Source organism: Etheostoma spectabile, chromosome 12 (genome assembly GCF_008692095.1).
Source record: "Etheostoma spectabile isolate EspeVRDwgs_2016 chromosome 12, UIUC_Espe_1.0, whole genome shotgun sequence".
Lineage (NCBI taxonomy): Eukaryota > Metazoa > Chordata > Actinopteri > Perciformes > Percidae > Etheostoma > Etheostoma spectabile.
The window spans coordinates 24,546,837-24,564,367 of record NC_045744.1 but is presented as its reverse complement, the minus strand read 5'-3'; the positions used below and the strand labels follow the sequence as shown (position 1 = coordinate 24,564,367).

General features: G+C 44.4%; 1 protein-coding gene across 1 annotated transcript in view; it reads left to right on the top strand.

Moving 5' to 3' along the window:
• kcnq3 (potassium voltage-gated channel, KQT-like subfamily, member 3) overlaps positions 1-17,531 on the top strand; it is a 104,771-nt gene that overhangs the window by 34,868 nt on the left and 52,372 nt on the right.

Below are 17,531 nucleotides of genomic sequence, written 5' to 3'. Positions count from 1 at the left end.
AAGTGTGTGTGTGTGTGTGTGTGTGTGTGTGTGTGGTGTGTGTGTGGTGTGTGTGTGTGTGTGTGTGTGTGTGTGTGGTGTGGTGCGCGCAGCAGCAGGTTCTAGCTGGAGGAATTTCAGAGGATCAGTTTGATTTCAGAGAGGGGGCTTCTGGGAAATAAAATGTCTTTGTGTGTCCGCATGCTCACGGAGACGCATTAACCCGCTGGTTTCACATTTAAAGGAGCAGCGTGTGACATTTAGAGCATTTTATTGCAGTTATTCTCATCATTGATCAATTAGTTTACAGAATGAATGAACGAATAGTTGTCTGGTTTCTAAAATGATGAGTGAGTGAATTTAAATTTATGTATAGTATGCGTTACATGTGGTGTAAATGTGTGAAAAATGTGTGTGTGTGTATATATATGTGTGTGTGGTGTGTGTGTGTGTGTGTGTGTGGTGTGTGTGTGTGTGTGTGTGTGTGTGTGTGTGTTTGTTGTGTTATGGTTGTCTTGCTACTGGATGCCTAAAATTTCCTTCAGGATGAATAAACTATCTATTTATCTATTAGGGCTTTAGTCAAGACCACCTTAGTCAAGTTCAAGACTAGTCCAAGACCAGGACTAGTTGAGTCCAAGACAAGACAGAGTCCAAAGAGGTTCAAGACCGAGTCCAGGACAGAATAAAGGTCTTATGCATGACAGTATCAAGACAATCATTTTGGGTTTCACTCTCCCTCCAATATTATTATCAACATAATAAAGACACCTGGACTCGGTCCAGACCAGAAGCCATGTTGGGCAAGACCAGTGGCCGAGACCGAGACAAGTCCGAGTCCAAATACTAGCGAGACCGAGACAAGTCCGAGTCCAAATACTAGCGAGACCGAGACCATAGAAAAACGGTCTTGAGAAGACATCACTGTTCTTGCCCAAAAGCCCTATTGGGCAAGACCAGTGGCCGAGGCCGAGACAAGTCAGAGACCATAGAAAAACGGTCTTGAGTCCAAGTCCAAATACTAGCAAGTCCGAGACAAGTCCAAGTCCAAATACTAGCGAGTCCGAGACAAGTCCGAGTCCATAGAAAAACGGTCACGAGTCCACGACCGGACTCGAGTACTACAGCCCTGCTTCATCTACCATCTATCCATCTATCCATCTATCCATCCATCTATCCATCTATCCATCTATCCATCTATCTATCTATCTATCTATCTATCTATCTATCTATCTATCTATCTATCCATCTATCCATCTATCTATCCAGACTGTGTGTAATGGTGATAGTGACCAGTGCAGCGATTGAACAGTGCAGTAGATCATGATTAAATATTAACTTCTGTGTTGTATGGATTCAGGTGGAACCTGACGCAGAAGAAACTTTCCGTGTCACATAGAACTTCCCGGAGAGGAAGCGGTCTCTCTGAGAGCTCCAGGGTCCGGGGGCAGAGGTTCAGGCCTCTCTCCCAGGTCCTCTCTGCACTGAGCCGAGCTGAGTAATTACTCGGTGGAGGACGTCCTTGTGTAATTAACATCAGTGTGAGCAGAGTGTGAGTCCGGAGCGCTGTAGTGCTGATCTGGTGTCAGACGAAGCACTTTTGGTTTCCAAATGTCTCCGGGCGGCATTTTGATGAGTGGTTGACGACAGCCGAGAGGTCACGTATCGTCATCTGAATACTGACGAGTCAGGCTTTTGTTTTTCAAACCGTTGGCTCAAAGAAAAGAGTTCTTTGTTTTACATTTTGAAGCAGATGAAACTTTTCCTAGTCCTGTTGGTAAATATAGTTTTTAGGGCTGGTAGTCTCTAAGCACCTCCTTAAAGCTGCATTATATCTGATCTCCAGCAAGGGGGGACTCCTTAAAGCTGCATTATATCTGATCTCCAGCAAGGGGGGACTCCTTAAAGCTGCATTATACCTGATCTCCAGCAGGGGGAGACTCCTTAAAGCTGCATTATATCTGATCTCCAGCAGGGGGGGACTCCTTAAAGCTGCATTATATCTGATCTCCAGCAGGGGGGCGAGCTGCATTAACACTGCAGGATCTTATATACTGATCTCCAGCAGGGGGAGACTCCTTAAAGCTGCATTATACTGATCTCCAGCAGGGGGGACTCCTTAAAGCTGCATTATACTGATCTCCAGCAGGGGGAGACTCCTTAAAGCTGCATTATATCTCATCTCCAGCAGGGGAGACTCCTTAAAGCTGCATTATACCTGATCTCCAGCAGGGGGCGACACATGCGGTTGCAAACAGAGGTCTGTTTCTGTAGAAGTCTGTGAGAAAGTGACCCACTTCTCACTTGATGTATTACCTCAGTCCAAATTTCCAAAATGAGTTTATGGTCTCAATTGCTAGTTTGAAGTCTTCTGCAAAGCAGAATGATGTAAATTTTTTGAGTTGATTTTTAAAATCACCTAAAATAACTAATTTAAATTGTCACATCCCCAACCAGGGAGAGCTTATAAAATCAGAAATCTGCCGATAAATGAGAACATCAGATTTTTAAATCACAAAATATTTGTATTAATATCGGCCTTCAAAATCTTAAAAAGGCTGTATTCTCTATGACGTACAGTGCACAGTACACATGATTAACACTTTGGAACGGTCTATCTCTGCAGCAGGACGACTTCCTGCCTTTTTCTCTTTTTAAAGTGGCTTGATTGAGTCCAGCGAAGCAGATTTGGACTCTGGAGGAAAGGGACCAAATGCGTACAGTGTTGCCAACTTATCGACTTTGTTGCTAGATTCAGCGACTTTTCTGACCCCCCCTTAGCGACTCTTTTTCCAAAAAAAAAAGCGTCTAGCGTGGCCGGGTTGGATCAGTGGGTGGAGCAGTTTGGGATTTATGCCTCGATCCACAGGTCCAGGGTTCAAATCCGACCTGTGACAATTTCCTGCATGTGTTCCCCCTTACTCTCCCCTTTCTCACCAACCTGTCATAGACAGACAGACAGACAGACAGACAGACAGATTCAACTTTATTGTCATTACACATGTACAGGTACAATGCAACGAAATGCAGTTTAGAGAGAGTTTAGATAGAGCTTCCGGGCCGCAGCTATTTGAAGGAATTATGCAGACAACAACATGTACAGGACATAACAACATAACACAGGATGCACAAGACAACACACAGTTCATGTGGACACATGAAGGAATTTTTTGAGGCGGCTTGGGAGGGTGTGAGAAACACAAAATCGATATCTATCTATCTATCTATCTCTATCTATCTATCATCTTTCTATCTATCTATCTATCATCTGTATTTACCAAATAACTTTGGTAATAAAATATTCAAAAAAAGCACCCACAACATTGAAAAAGTGACAAAAATGTCAGAAAAAGCGATGATAATGTTTCATGGTTGACGGGAAGACAACACAAGGGTTAAGATTTGGAACTTAAAGTTTCATATTCCCCTGAATATGAACAGATAAAACCCAGTGTCAGAGTCGGAGAGTTATTTCAGATCCCTGTGCTGATCCCTGATCCCTGATCTGTCCTCAACGCTCCACTCGTCCTGCCTCCTGTCCAGGCTGAAACAAACATCCCACAATTCCTTGCAGCAGCTATTTCTGTCCTGCTCAGACCAGACATCGGTTCTCGGAGAGTCTCCCGAGGATCTTCAAACTTCCAGCGGCGTCGGAAACCCACGCAGGTGTCCAGCTGATCCGCCCTGCTTCTGCAACGACGAGCGTCAGCACTCATTCCTCCTGCGAGACGGCGCTCAGGGCTCAACTGTGACAGAGCAGAATCCTTCCTGCATGACTCAGCCTCGCGGACTCGGCCTGCACGCCTCGTATAGGCTCCCCGGGAACTATAGAAAGTATATTTAGACCCGCGTCCCTGTCAGCGTCATGCAGTAAACGCAAGACACTGCCAGTGCATGTTTTAATAGAAGAAATCCATTCATCCATTCATTTGTTACATAGGAAAGTTAAAGAGGAACATTACATTACAATAGTAACAGGCCTGACTCATTTCAATAACTGGTTTTCAATGAGGAAAATTATTCTATGTCAATTATCTGTTTTGGTTTCATGTATTTTCGGTTCTAGGACCCCTTTCAACAAATTTGCAACGTAAGATAATGTCCTCTGCGTTCATTTTGACAGGTTTAACAAGTCAAATGATCAGGCTTTTTTTTCAGAGAGTATCAGGTTTTTTTTCAGAGTATCAGGTTTTTTTTCAGAGAGTATCAGGTTTTTTTTCAGAGAGTATCAGGTTTTTTTTCAGAGAGTATCGTTTTTCAGAGAGTATCAGGTTTTTTTTCAGAGTATCAGGTTTTTTTTCAGAGAGTATCAGGTTTTTTTTCAGTGAGTATCAGGTTTTTTTCAGAGAGTATCAGGTTTTTTTTCAGAGAGTATCAGTTTTTTTTCAGAGAGTATCAGGTTTTTTTCAGAGTATCAGGTTTTTCTTTTAGAGTTTCAGGTGTTTTTCAGAGTATCAGGTTTTTCCCACAGTGTCAAAGCTAGTTTGATATATAATTTTATATATATGTATATATATAGCAGCGTGGTTCCAGAGGGCGTGACTGATTTAAAGGTCCAGTTCCAGAGCTCAGTTATCGACGTCCTGTCGCCTCGAACCTGACCACGGCTCCCCAGACTGGGCCGGGGCCGACACATCCATCACGGAGGATCTGGATGTTCTGGCCTGTCTGGAGGGATTGATTAGCCCCCCCCCGATCCACTTCATCAAACTTCATGCCTGACTGAGCTCACAGAGCTTGACCCTGTTTTCTAAAATCAACTCTTAACCCTTGTGTTGTCTTCCCGTCAACCATGAAAAAAGTTATCGCATTTCTGTCCTTTCTGTACTTCTCCGTAGTCAGTACCTATCGGTTCGGGTACTATGTGTGTAGATGTGTGTGAGTGTGTATCTGATGAGCAGGTGTGTAGATGTGTGTGAGTGTGTATCTGATGAGCAGGTGTGTAGATGTGTGTGAGTGTGTATCTGATGAGCAGGTGTGTAGATGTGTGTGTGAGTGGTTATCTGATGAGCAGGTGTGTTAGATGTGTGTGTGTGGTGTATCTGATGAGCAGGTGTGTAGATGCGTGAGAGTGTGTATCTGATGAGCAGGTGTGTAGACTGTGTGTGTGTGTGTTACTGATGAGCAGTGTGTAGATGTGTGTGAGTGTGTATCTGACGAGCAGTGTGTAGATGTGTGTGATGTGTATCTGATGACAGGTGTGTAGATATGTGGAGTGTGTATCTGATGAGCAGGTGTGGTAGATGTGTGTGAGTGTGTATCTGATGAGCAGGTGTGTAGATGTGTGTGAGTGTGTATCTGATGAGCAGGTGTGTAGATGTGTGTGAGTGTGTATCTGACTGAGCAGGTGTGTAGATGTGTTGAGAGTGTGTATCTGATGAGCAGGTGTGTAGATGTGTGTGAGTGTGTATCTGATGAGCAGGTGTGTAGATGTGTGAGAGTGTGTATCTGATGAGCAGGTGTGTAGATGTGTGTGAGTGTGTATCTGATGCGATGACTAGAAAAGCGCTATGTAAGAAAGTTCCATTGACATTTACTACGGCCACCAGAGGGCGCCACTAGACACATAAATACATAAATATAGGTCAGCGTTGCTGATGAACAAACAACCTATATGGGTGTTTTTTGGGGGAGGTTGTGGTTGATACCCCCCCCCCCCCACACCCCCCCCGATTAACATTCCTCTGCAGTTACCCTTGTTGTTGTGGTGTGAAGGCCTTTTCTTCTTCATGCCTTGCTGTTTTTCTGCCTTACAGACACGTTTAATCTGAGATGCTTTCATCCCTGTGCAGATCTGCTCATCAAGTGAGACTTCAGCCCCCAGTCTTTGTGAAGGGGGGGGGGGGGGGGTATCAACCACAACTGCTCTTGCTGCTCTTTTACGTTACGATATGACAGGCAAGGAATAAAAAGAGTAAACCACGCACACAGAGCCTCAAAAGGCTCAAAACAAGCTTCAACACATCAGTCATACCTCCAGAAAAGAAGCAGGCGAATCATTTCTCTTTCATTCCACAAATAAAGACGCGGACGGGTTTCTTAGAGGAGATCAAAGCGATGAGAGCCGCACGTCTGATTCCCGTCCAGTGAAGAGCCCAGGAGAGCAGCGCTGGAGTGTAACTGAGTACATTTACTCCAGTACTGTACTGCAGTCCAGATGTTGAAGAAACCTCTCCATTCAGGCCACGTTGTACTTCTACTGTGCTACATCTGAGAGAGAAATAAAATACTTTTACTCCACTACATTCATCTTTAGTTACTTGTTATTTTAGTTACTCCACTACATTCATCTTTAGTTACTTGTTATTTTAGTTACTCCACTACATTCATCTTTAGTTACTTGTTATTTTAGTTACTCCACGACATTCCTCTGGCAGCTTTAGTTACTAGTTACTTTAGTTACTCCACTACATTCATCTGACAGCTTTAGTTACTTTAGTTACTAGTTACTTTAGTTACCCGGCTACATTCATCTGACAGCTTTAGTGACTAGTTACTTTAGTTACTAGTTACTTTAGTTACCCGGCTACATTCATCTGAACTCTTTAGTTACTAGTTACTTTACACACAAAAACATGTAGTTTATAATCTGATATTAATTATAAAGTAACCATAGCAACAATATAACATCTCCAGGTCCAGCTGAGATGATGATGTCATGTATCAGCTGAGATGATGACGTTATGTATCAGCTGAGATGATGACGTCATGTATCAGCTGAGATGATGATGTCATGTATCAGCTGAGATGATGTCATATCAGCTGAGATGATGATGTCATGTATCAGCTGAGGTGATGATGTCATGTATCAGCTGAGGTGATGATGTCATGTGTCAGCTGAGATGATGATGTCATGTATCAGCTGAGATGATGACGTCATGTATCAGCTGAGATGATGATGTCATATCAGCTGAGATGATGACGTCATGTATCAGCTGAGATGATGATGTCATATCAGCTGAGATGATGACGTCATGTATCAGCTGAGATGATGATGTCATTTGGATCCTTTACTCTTTCTACAACGGGACGATTCTTTACTTTTAATACTTTAACTGCATTTTCCTGATGACACTTACACACTTTTACTACACACTTTTAGTAACATTTTCTGATGCATTACTTGTACTTGTAACCGAGTATTTTTCCAGTGTGGTATTAGTACTTTTACTGAAGTAAAGGCTCTGAATACTTCTCCCACCGCTGCAGATGACCATGCTACCCCCCCCCCCCCCCCACACACGCCGCCAGGAGCCTTTCCTAAATGTTTTGCTCTTTTCTTTCCCCAGCCAGCCAGTTTTTCAGTCGCCATGGAAACTAAGATGCAGTCTAGTCTTAATCATCGTTAGTTGCGCTCTGGGGCTCTTTGAATCTTCATCTATTGACATTTTGGAGAAGCTTTTGATGTAAAAGTCTCAGAGGATTTGGGTTAAAACCAACCTCAGGGTGGCCGGTTGGGCCCAGTGGGTAGAGCAGGCGCACGTGTACTGAGACTGAGGTTCACGCCTCGACTCAGAGGTCCAGGGTTCAATTCCGACTTTTTACAAATAACACATTTTCTCATAAAATCAACATTTACTTTTGACCCGTGGCCTTCTTATGAATGACTTTTGGCACCTCTGCACTAAATGCTTGCTCTGGGGGGGAATTCCTACAATGGTTGGGACCTTGTAAATTCTGGAGTGTGGTCTAGACCTGCTCCATCTGTAAAGTGTCTCGAGATAACTCTCGTTAAATGTGGGGTTTCGAGCATGTTTATCAGAGCAACGCAAAGCCAATCAGACAAGAAGAAATAAAAAAAAAAGAAAAGCCTTCTGGAAGCTGCAGAAAGTCGTTCATTGTGAGAAGCCTCCTCCCAGCTGGACGTCCCTCCACCTAGTCCTGTGTCTTCCTCGAGGCCTCCTCCCAGCTGGACGTCCCTCCACCTAGTCCTGGTCTTCCCCGAGGCCTCCTCCCAACTGGACGTCCCTCCACCTAGTCCTGGGTCTTCCCCGAGGCCTCCTCCCAGCTGGACGTCCCTCCACCTAGTCCTGGGTCTTCCCCGAGGCCTCCTCCAACTGGACGTCCCTCCACCTAGTCCTGGGTCTTCCCCGAGCCTCCTCCCAGCTGGACGTCCCTCCACCTAGTCCTGGTCTTCCTCGAGGCCTCCTCCCAGCTGGACGTCCCTCCACCTAGTCCTGGTCTTCCCCGAGGCCTCCTCCCAGCTGGACGTCCCTCCACCTAGTCCTGGGTCTTCCCCGAGGCCTCCTCCCAGCTGGACGTCTCTCCACCTAGTCCTGGGCCTTCCCCGAGGCCTCCTCCCAGCTGGACGTGCCTGGACCACCTCCATAGGGACCCCCCCAGGAGGCATCCTCACCAGATGCCCAAACCACCTCAACTGGCTCCTTTCAACGCGTTTTTTGTGATGTGAAATTATGTAAAAATCCAATTTCAAAGAAATATGCTCCGCTAGTTCTTTGGATCGATGCATTAAAACAGTAACAGTTGCCTTCTTATCTTAATGAATCCTCAACGGGGCGTTTAGGAAACCTGACACGCGGGACACAATCCCCGGTCTCCTAGGCGATAGTCCTGTGTTTGACCATCCACCCCCCCAACGAACCTCCCCACGTGGATTTTCGCCCTTTCCCACTCCTCGCTCCGGCGTGAATTCACACGCTATCGCAAGGTTACTGTAAGTCAATGGGGTAGCTCAGTCAGTAGGGAGTTGGGAACCGGAGGGTCGCCGGTTCAATCCCCATATGGACCAAAGCTTGGTGGTGGACTGGTAGCTGGAGAGATGCCAGTTTACCTCCTGGGATCTGCCAAGGTGCTCTTGAGTAACGCACCGAACCCCCAACTGCTCGGGGCGCCTTTCCAAGGGCAGCCATTAGTGCATGTATAGGTACAGGGCATGTGTGTGTAGTTCAGGCTTGTGTGTAGTGTGTAATAACAACAGAGTGTAAATTGTAATTTCCCCATAGGGACTAATAAAGTATACATTATTATTATTACACACTAAAAAGCGAGTATGCGTCTTGATAACACCCCAATAATGGCATATGAATTGACGTAAGACAAGCCATTTGTGATTGGTGCAGCATGCCTCTGGCCCCGCCCACATCAGATACACCGATGTGATTGGTGCAGCCCGGCTACGAGGGCATAGTTAATGAGCGTCACTCGATGCCCAAAAAACTTGCTGAGCCAATTCTAATTGTGCTCTCGGAGAACTCTGGATGTCCAGGGTGACATATTTTACAGCATTTGGAGAAAAAAAACTGCATTTAAACCAAGTTAATTGTCAGACTATTTCATTGATTTCTGCCAAAACAGCTTTTTATAGTTTTCATTTGTTTCTGTCGACTTTGAATGAAGTGTATTTTTTGATGCTAAAATCCGTCTCTATGTACATGGAGTCTGGTGGATTTAGCAAATGTTATTTTGTGGATGATGGAAAAAAAAAGGATGTCAGGTCGACCTCCTTAGAAATCCTGGTCAGACACTTAGAATAATAGACTTGAGTCGGTCAACAACACAACTTTTAGTGACGCTGATCATTTGTCCAGTAGGGATACATCGCAGCCCGGTTTGAGGATGCCGGTTCCAGCGTTCTTGCCCAAAACTGGACCAATTTCAAGAATCTGTGTTTACATTAGTCACTTAGACACCAGAAATGGGACAAGTCCAGGTGGAAACCCCCCCCTGGAATTACTTCTTTTTCAGGCTAATATTGAAATACAATCTTAGAACATTGTCTATTCATTATGTTTTCAGTAGGAACAGAGTACCTGGGTGACCTTCTGTAACTGTAGATGAAGGTCGTCTAATGGCTTAGGCCCAGTGGGCCGCCGGTGAAAACCCTGAAAAGTACAAATGGTTAATGAGGACAGCCAGAGTCCATACGTGTGCATGATAAGAGCCAAGGTCTTAACTTTAGGGAGGGTCTCAGTCTGTAAAGTCAGACCGGGACTTTAGTCCTCAGAGATGACTCCTCCGATTCCTCTGGTCCTGTTCTGCACCCTCAGCTCGAGTGAAGAGCGCCCCTCAGCTGGAAGTGAATCCCAAACTGTGTGGATTGTGGAAGCGATGCAGCGGCATGCGGAGGAATCAGAGGATGAATGGCATTAGGCAGAAGGTCAGAGTCTTTGTTTGAGTCTGCATGCAGAGCCCATTTATTAAAAAATGATGATGCATCTCCATAAGCGCAGCCATGCGGTGCATCACGTCACACAGTCAAGGTTAGAGGACCGAACCAGCGCTTCTGCACGTTTTGGCTCATTTTTCAACATGTACTTTACATCACAGACAACCATCATGCGATGTGTCCGCTGGTTTGCATTTCCATTACTATTTCCATCACTTTTTTTTCCTCATCAAAGTTCATATACAAATCAGACATTTAAATTTCCATGTACATAGAGGAAAACTCATTTATTTTGTTTTAATTTGTGTCTGTCGACTTCGAACAAAGTGTGTTTTACCATGATAAAATGATTGATTATTTACATGGAGTCTGGTGGGTTTGGTGATGGTGATTTTGGGGCTGCTTCGTGTTTAAAAGGATCTTACTCATATGTAAGAAGCTCTATCTCTGTAGGGATCCTTTCCATAATGTCACACATTCAAATTCAAAGATTGTTGTTCCCATCAGTCACTTAGACACAAGCATGGGGAACTATACGGTCCAGGTTGAAGGTTGAAAAAGGAAGTTACCCTTTAAGTCGTCCCCACTTCTTCCCTTTTCTGTTTTTTTGCCGCCATGGGTGATAGATTTATCTGAAGCATCACCTCCATGTTGAATGTGTCAGGGATCAGTTATCAGCCTGCAGTAGATGTTTCTATTATCAAGGTTTTACCCCGAGAAAGCTCATCTTTTTCCTTCAGATTGTCTGTCGAGATGCTGTGTTTTACAGCTTTACTCTGACGATGGTAAACCCCGCTCCGTGCATTCACCCTCTAACATCAGCATAGTGTTCCTGTCCTCAGCCCGGGGAAACAGCCACACTTTACAACTAAATCTATCTTCTCCCTCTGAGGCGACCGTGGCGCTGATGGTGATGAATTGGCTCGCTGGTCGTGCCAAAACAACCCTGAGCCCTGCAGGGACTCTGCAGGGTCACAGAGGAGTTCCCACTAATTCATACGCTGTCGACTCCCTGATAGGTGGGGTGTGAGTTTGGGATAATATATAGTATTATACATTAAGTATTATGCATGGAAACAACACTACCAGTGTCTGAACTCAGTATCTCTTACATGATGGTCTGGCTAGTCCACACAGCATTCCTGGATGGGAGGTAAACCTGCTCTGGTGTCTTTGCGTTACTTTACACCAATCACAATTGTCATGGGCGGTGCTAAGCGCCTGATGGAGCCGCGGTGACTCTGCAAAATAGCCTCTGGAAGGAAGTTGTTTTGGTGGAACGTGTGTACGTTCAGAAGTAGTTTTAATCGTCAACAGAAACTCCAATTGGACAGATAGCCTAGCTAGCTGTCTGGATTTACCCTGCAGAGACCTGAGGACCAGGTAACCATAGTCCTCAGATTGGACAGATAGCCTAGCTAGCTGTCTGGATTTACCCTGCAGAGACCTGAGGACCAGGTAACCATAGTCCTCAGAAATCAGCCGCAGGTTAGAGCGCCAACACAAAGACACAGGATGGGGACGGACATCCGGAAAACGGACATCCGAAATGAGTACATCCTGTCGAATTCCCGGCGGCATCAGAGCGTTCCTGGAAGTGGATCGTCGTGGATATGCACCCGGATCGTTGCTCTGATTGGTTGAAGGACTATCCAATTGCGTACAGAATCATTTGAACTATGCCCGTTGGTCCCTCCTCTTGTGCAGTAGAAATCCAGAGCAGACCCCCCCCAGACCAATGCTCAATCTCAGATCTTAAAGGATTGAGCGTGGTCTGGTGATAGCCAGACTAGTTCACCAGGTCCCGATTTGATAATTTACCAGTTCAATTTCAAAAAGGTTAGGGATATTTCCCCATGCATTGAAAATAGATTCACTTTAATTCATTAATTTGAGTAAATTTAAGTATTTGGTCTTGAAACTTTTACTTCTGTCCCCCTCTGGATTTTTTTTCTAAGTTGGACCGGTTCCCCCCGTCATCATGATGCCGTTCCCTCGTCCGTCCTCATTGGCCTGTCCCGCGTCTCACACTGCATTGTCACCATGTGGAGCCTCGGCAGTGCGTCTCTGCCTGGATCTTAGGGCTCTCCGTCACCTTGGAAACTCCCGGTGGACGGCAGGACTCGCGCATCAAGAAGTGATGTTCACCCAGACGTGTCTGATCCGAGCCAACAGCTCGGGGATCTGAGCAGTTAATGGACCTGAAGAGAAATGTTCTCTGGTCCTCTCCTACGTTAAAGGATGCAGTTGTTACCCCTCATGTTGTCCCCATGTTGTCCTCATGTTGTCCTCATGTTGTCCTCATGTTGTCTTCATGTTGTCCTCATGTTGTCCTCATGTTGTCCTCATGTTGTCTTCATGTTGTCCTCATGTTGTCCTCGTGTTGTCTTCGTGTTGTCTTCGTGTTGTCTTCATGTTGTCTTCATGTTGTCCTCATGTTGTCCTCATGTTGTCCTCATGTTGTCTTCATGTTGTCCTCATGTTGTCTTCATGTTGTCTTCGTGTTGTCCTCGTGTTGTCTTCGTGTTGTCTTCATGTTGTCCTCATGTTGTCCTCATGTTGTCCTCATGTTGTCTACATGTCCTCATGTTGTCCTCATGTTGTCTTCATGTTGTCTTCGTGTTGTCCTTATGTTGTCTTCATGTTGTCCTCATGTTTGTCCTCATGTTGCCCTCATGTTGTCCTCATGTTGTCCTCATGTTGTCCTATATCAATGTTCTTTTAATTCCCCAAATAACATGATGATTCCAACGCTCTTGCCAAGTACAAATCTCTACTTTCATTAATTTGGGTCTTATTCTATTTTATAGCATTGTAAAACAAAGTGAAGTGTTGTTGAAATAGTGTTGAGTAAAAGTTGACATATTCCAGTCTGTGATTATCATCAACATCCTTCCTTTAATTTAGTCTCAATAATTCCTAATTTCTGCTTTTCTAACTCAAACATAGGTATAATTTCCTATATTGACCATAAATTCCAAAATAACTGTAAAACTAAAGTAATAAGTTAGTGTTACGTAGTGTTGAAAACGTCAAAAAAAGTGACAAACATGGGAAAAATGCGTCAAAAGTGTTGAAAAAAGGGACAAAATATCCAATGTCCAAAACCTTTATTCAAAAACTTGTCGAAAATTTGGATTGCTGCCTATTACTAAAACCTGTGCATTTGTGTGTGTGTGTGTGTGTGTGGTTGTGTGTGGTGTGTGTGTGGGGGTGTGAGAGAAAATAATAGTTTCAATGTGACATATTTGCAGCCGATTATTTCACCCCCCCCCCCCCCCCCCCCCCCCCCCCCCCCCCCGCTGTATAACGACCTTAAATGTCAATGTTTAGGGAATCAATTGGTTTTTTTTCTCAATGAAATGCATCCTTGTTTGATCTGGCCAATTACACGAGAGATATCCAAGATCAGTGTAATCACTGTAAATCATTCAGCCGTCTGTGACCTGCACGGCACAGGTCTCGACACTTGAGACACAAAACAGGCTAAAGGCCACGGCCAATCAGGTGCAGTTTTAAATCCGGCTCCATCCTCAAACACTGCACCCGAATACGTTAAGAACATCAACACGAGGCGGCAGAGCGGGAGGAAGGCCTCTCTCGCCCTGTGAGAGGAAAGCTACAGGTTTCCTCATAAATGCAAAAGAAACTAATTCCTAATTAGCTGTGTGTGTGTGTGGTAGCAGTGTGTGAAGACCTTCTTTAACCCTCGTGTCGTCTTCCCTTTGACCATGAAAAAGTTTTTTTCTCCTTTATCTCAACGTTTTGTTGCTTTTCACACAGTTTTTTTTATGAAGTTTGTGTATTTTTTTGTATTTTTGATCGATTTTTGCCGCTTTTTCCAACATTTTTCCTCCGTATTTTGACTTCCTTTATTTTGGATTTAAAAAATAACTTTGAAAATGGGACAAATTTGACAACATCAGTGTTAATTCTTTAAAAGAACTCTTAACACTGATGACGGCAGCACATAACGCAGGGCTGGGCGATATGGATAAAAATCCAATATCACAATATTTTTGACCAAATACCTTGATATCGATACCGCAACGATATTGTAGTGTTGTACTATTGGCGCTTTTGCAAAATATTAACACAATGAGATTTTTGATAAATACTCATCAGTAATGTGGATATAATGAGTGGGTACAGGATAATAATAGAAGAGCTACAACAGTCGGGTAAGATGAGGAAAGGACATCACTTTACTGTAATGCAGCCACCAATTATGTCATATTACGATATCGCGATATCCAAAATCTAAGTCGATATCTAGTCTCATACCACGATATCACAATATCGATACATTGGCCAGCTCTACGTCTGACTCTGCACACCGAATGTCCGGTGTTTTCTCCGTGACTTCTTCTGAACTCTTCTCCCCCTTTTGAAATCCCTGTGTTTTTAGGAGCCAAACCACCCCCCCGACCTCCTCCCTACGAGGATCTTCACGCTCTTATACAGCAGCAGTCGACGCTCTGCTGACAGTAATAAATACAAACAAACAACAGTGCTTTACTTTTCATAGCTATATGAACGAAGGGTTAACAAGAACATCCTGCCCTAATAACCCTAACCCCAGTCTGGAAAAAAACTTCCTTACATATTTTCTCCCATCCGAGAGCTACGTTGTTCTAACGTATTGACCCTTCTGTTCTCATGCAAACAGATCAGTAATACATGACCTTTAATTTAACATGACTACTGTCAAAGACAAGCTATGGACCTCAACTCGGACCCAATCAAACACCGTCAGCATTATTTGTTTCTTCTGAATCAATGGCGGACATTGAAGAGAGGATTTATGGACCCATCGACCGCTCCACCTGCTCCATCGCGTCATACGGGACGTTGTGGCGTTGTGCTGACATGCGTTAAAACCATATGGTCAATCAAATGTCTTCAAAGCTGCTCTTAACAGCTTACATTGACACGGGGGGGGGGGGGGGCTTGTTGCAGAGGACATGTCCTGTATAATTTAGAAGAGGTACATAGGTTTGTCCTTCTTAAAAAAAAATGTGAAGGACAATCCACTAAAAATAACCTTTCAGGGGATCAAAGCATGTACACATTCTTCTCACCTGTACATATGTTTCCAGAAGATTTCAGACACCCCTGTAGTGGACCATACCATCCTGAACCTGATCCTTGCAGCACACGTTTGCCATTAAATCAATTTACAGTACCTGTGCAGTCAACAATGCCGAGATCTGCTGTCATAGGGCGCACTGCAAAAACCGACTCAAGTGTCTGTGCTAGCGTAGGAGCCATTTGTGTGAAATATTCATATTTTCTGCTTTTATAATAAATGGGAACACCACCCAAAGACAATCAATGCCTGGACTCAAGATCTTTTGAGGGAGGTGTGTTCAGGTGCATTCTGGGTGTATTGCTATCTTGAGGCAGCAGGAAGTGAACGCGCGTTCAAATGTGAAATGCACGCGGAAGCACCAGAGACACAAAATAACAAAATCCCAGAAAAAGTGATGTTTCTCATAATATGGGCACTTTAAAGAACCCAGCTAGACTTTGACCCCACCCCCCCAAAAGTCGTATTTACTGGGAACGTGACAGCTGTGATGAACGGTCTGCTGCTGGTTGTGGGTTCACTGGTTGTGAAGTCATGTTGTACTTGTGCATTATGTCCGTGAGCGGCTTTCTTTATTGCTCTGCTGCAGGGGAAGATTTCGGCGTATTTATAAAACCGGTTCAGCATCGGAGCTTTGGCTTTTCCATCATGGAAACAAGTCTAATCCCATTTATTTTTGGTCAATGTTAAAATCAGAATATTTAAAATGATCGAGTCGTTGACTTTTGGAAAGATGTTGCATAGATAGCAGATAGAGAGGAGATGTTTTTTTACAGTGTGTTCAGGGGACAGGCAGCTAGCAGATAGAGAGATGTTTTACAGTGTGTTCAGGGACAGGCAGCTAGCAGATAGTGAGGAGATGTTTTTTACAGTGTGTTCAGGGGACAGGCAGCTAGCAGATAGTGAGATGTTTTACAGTGTGTTCAGGGGACAGGCAGCTAGCAGATAGTGAGATGTTTTTTTACAGTGTGTTCAGGGGACAGTCTGGATGGGTGCGTGGTCTTAACAGGGAAGAGTGGTGTTTCAGGTGCATTCTGGGACGTGCGAGTCTACAGGAGAGGTGGGTTCAGGGCATTCTGAGCGGCTGGTCTTACAGGGAGGTGTGTTCAGGTGCATCTCTGGGATGCGTGACTGAGGTCTTACAGGGAGTGTGTTCAGGTGCATTCTGGGCGTGCTGGTCTATTACAGGGTAGGTGCGTTCAGGTGCATTCTGGGCGTGCTGGTCTTACAGGGAGTGTGTGTTCAGGTGCATTCTGGGCGTGCTGGTCTTACAGGGCAGGTGTGTTCAGTTAGCTGTTGCAGAAACAAGCCTGAAGCAATAAAAGCAAAAGCTGTCAGATAAATGTAGTTCAGTAAACATTACATCATTCCCCTCTGAGGTGTATGGACTACAAGTATGAAGTAGCAGCAGGGTTTGATTCTAGGCTCAGAACTTTGGTGGGGGGGGGACTCAGCCCCTAATGAGACCAGCTCTAGGTCTAGTGTCCCCATTTTAGGTTTTACAAACACAAAAACATGACGTGTTTTGGAGGTATTTACGCTCCTGAGCTGAAAATGTCCCCGGATTTTGTCTGAGAATCTGGTCCCCCTTACCTAAAAGGGATTCTTATTTTCCAGTGGAATTGACTTTGACACCCCTGCACCCCCCTGCTTTATCGTCTGCTTGAAAATAAATGAGACCATGGTTGACATAACGAGCATCATGGTGTGTTGAAGAAGACAATAGCAATTAGGATCCTGAACTCATTATGAAAACGTGTCCTGGGGTAATGAATCAAGGGACAAGTAGGCTCGTCTTCCCATAGACTTCCATAGAAACAGGCGTCTGTTTGGAGCTCAGATGAGGAAACACCGGTCCAGAGTAGGAAGCATTACCAGTCGACCCCATGAGTTCCTCTGAGTTCCTCTTTCCCTGTGTCAGGCCGATCGATGCTCATCCCATCACTGCAATGAAAGCATCGATATCAACATATATCAATCACAGCAGCAGCACAGTTGTGTTTCCTATTAGCCTTTTTTCAAAGTGATTTCCCAGATTTCCGCTGTGTTCTTGATGGTTCCTGCTCATAATTCATCAATAGGTTGATGTGTGTGTACGGTGCTGCCAGAGACTCAGGATCAGAGATCAGCAGCTAACACAAAAATATTATAAAATATTTTTTTTTTTTGAGGGAGAACATATGAACATACACACTCTAAGAAATATCAATGAATTGACAGTTGTATGACTGTAACTTTTAACAGAAATTGTCCCTTTACGTGATTCACAGGGATGTTTCTGTTGATTTACAATATAACAGAAAGTGTTATGTTTTTTTTTTGTGCATTCTGGGCGTG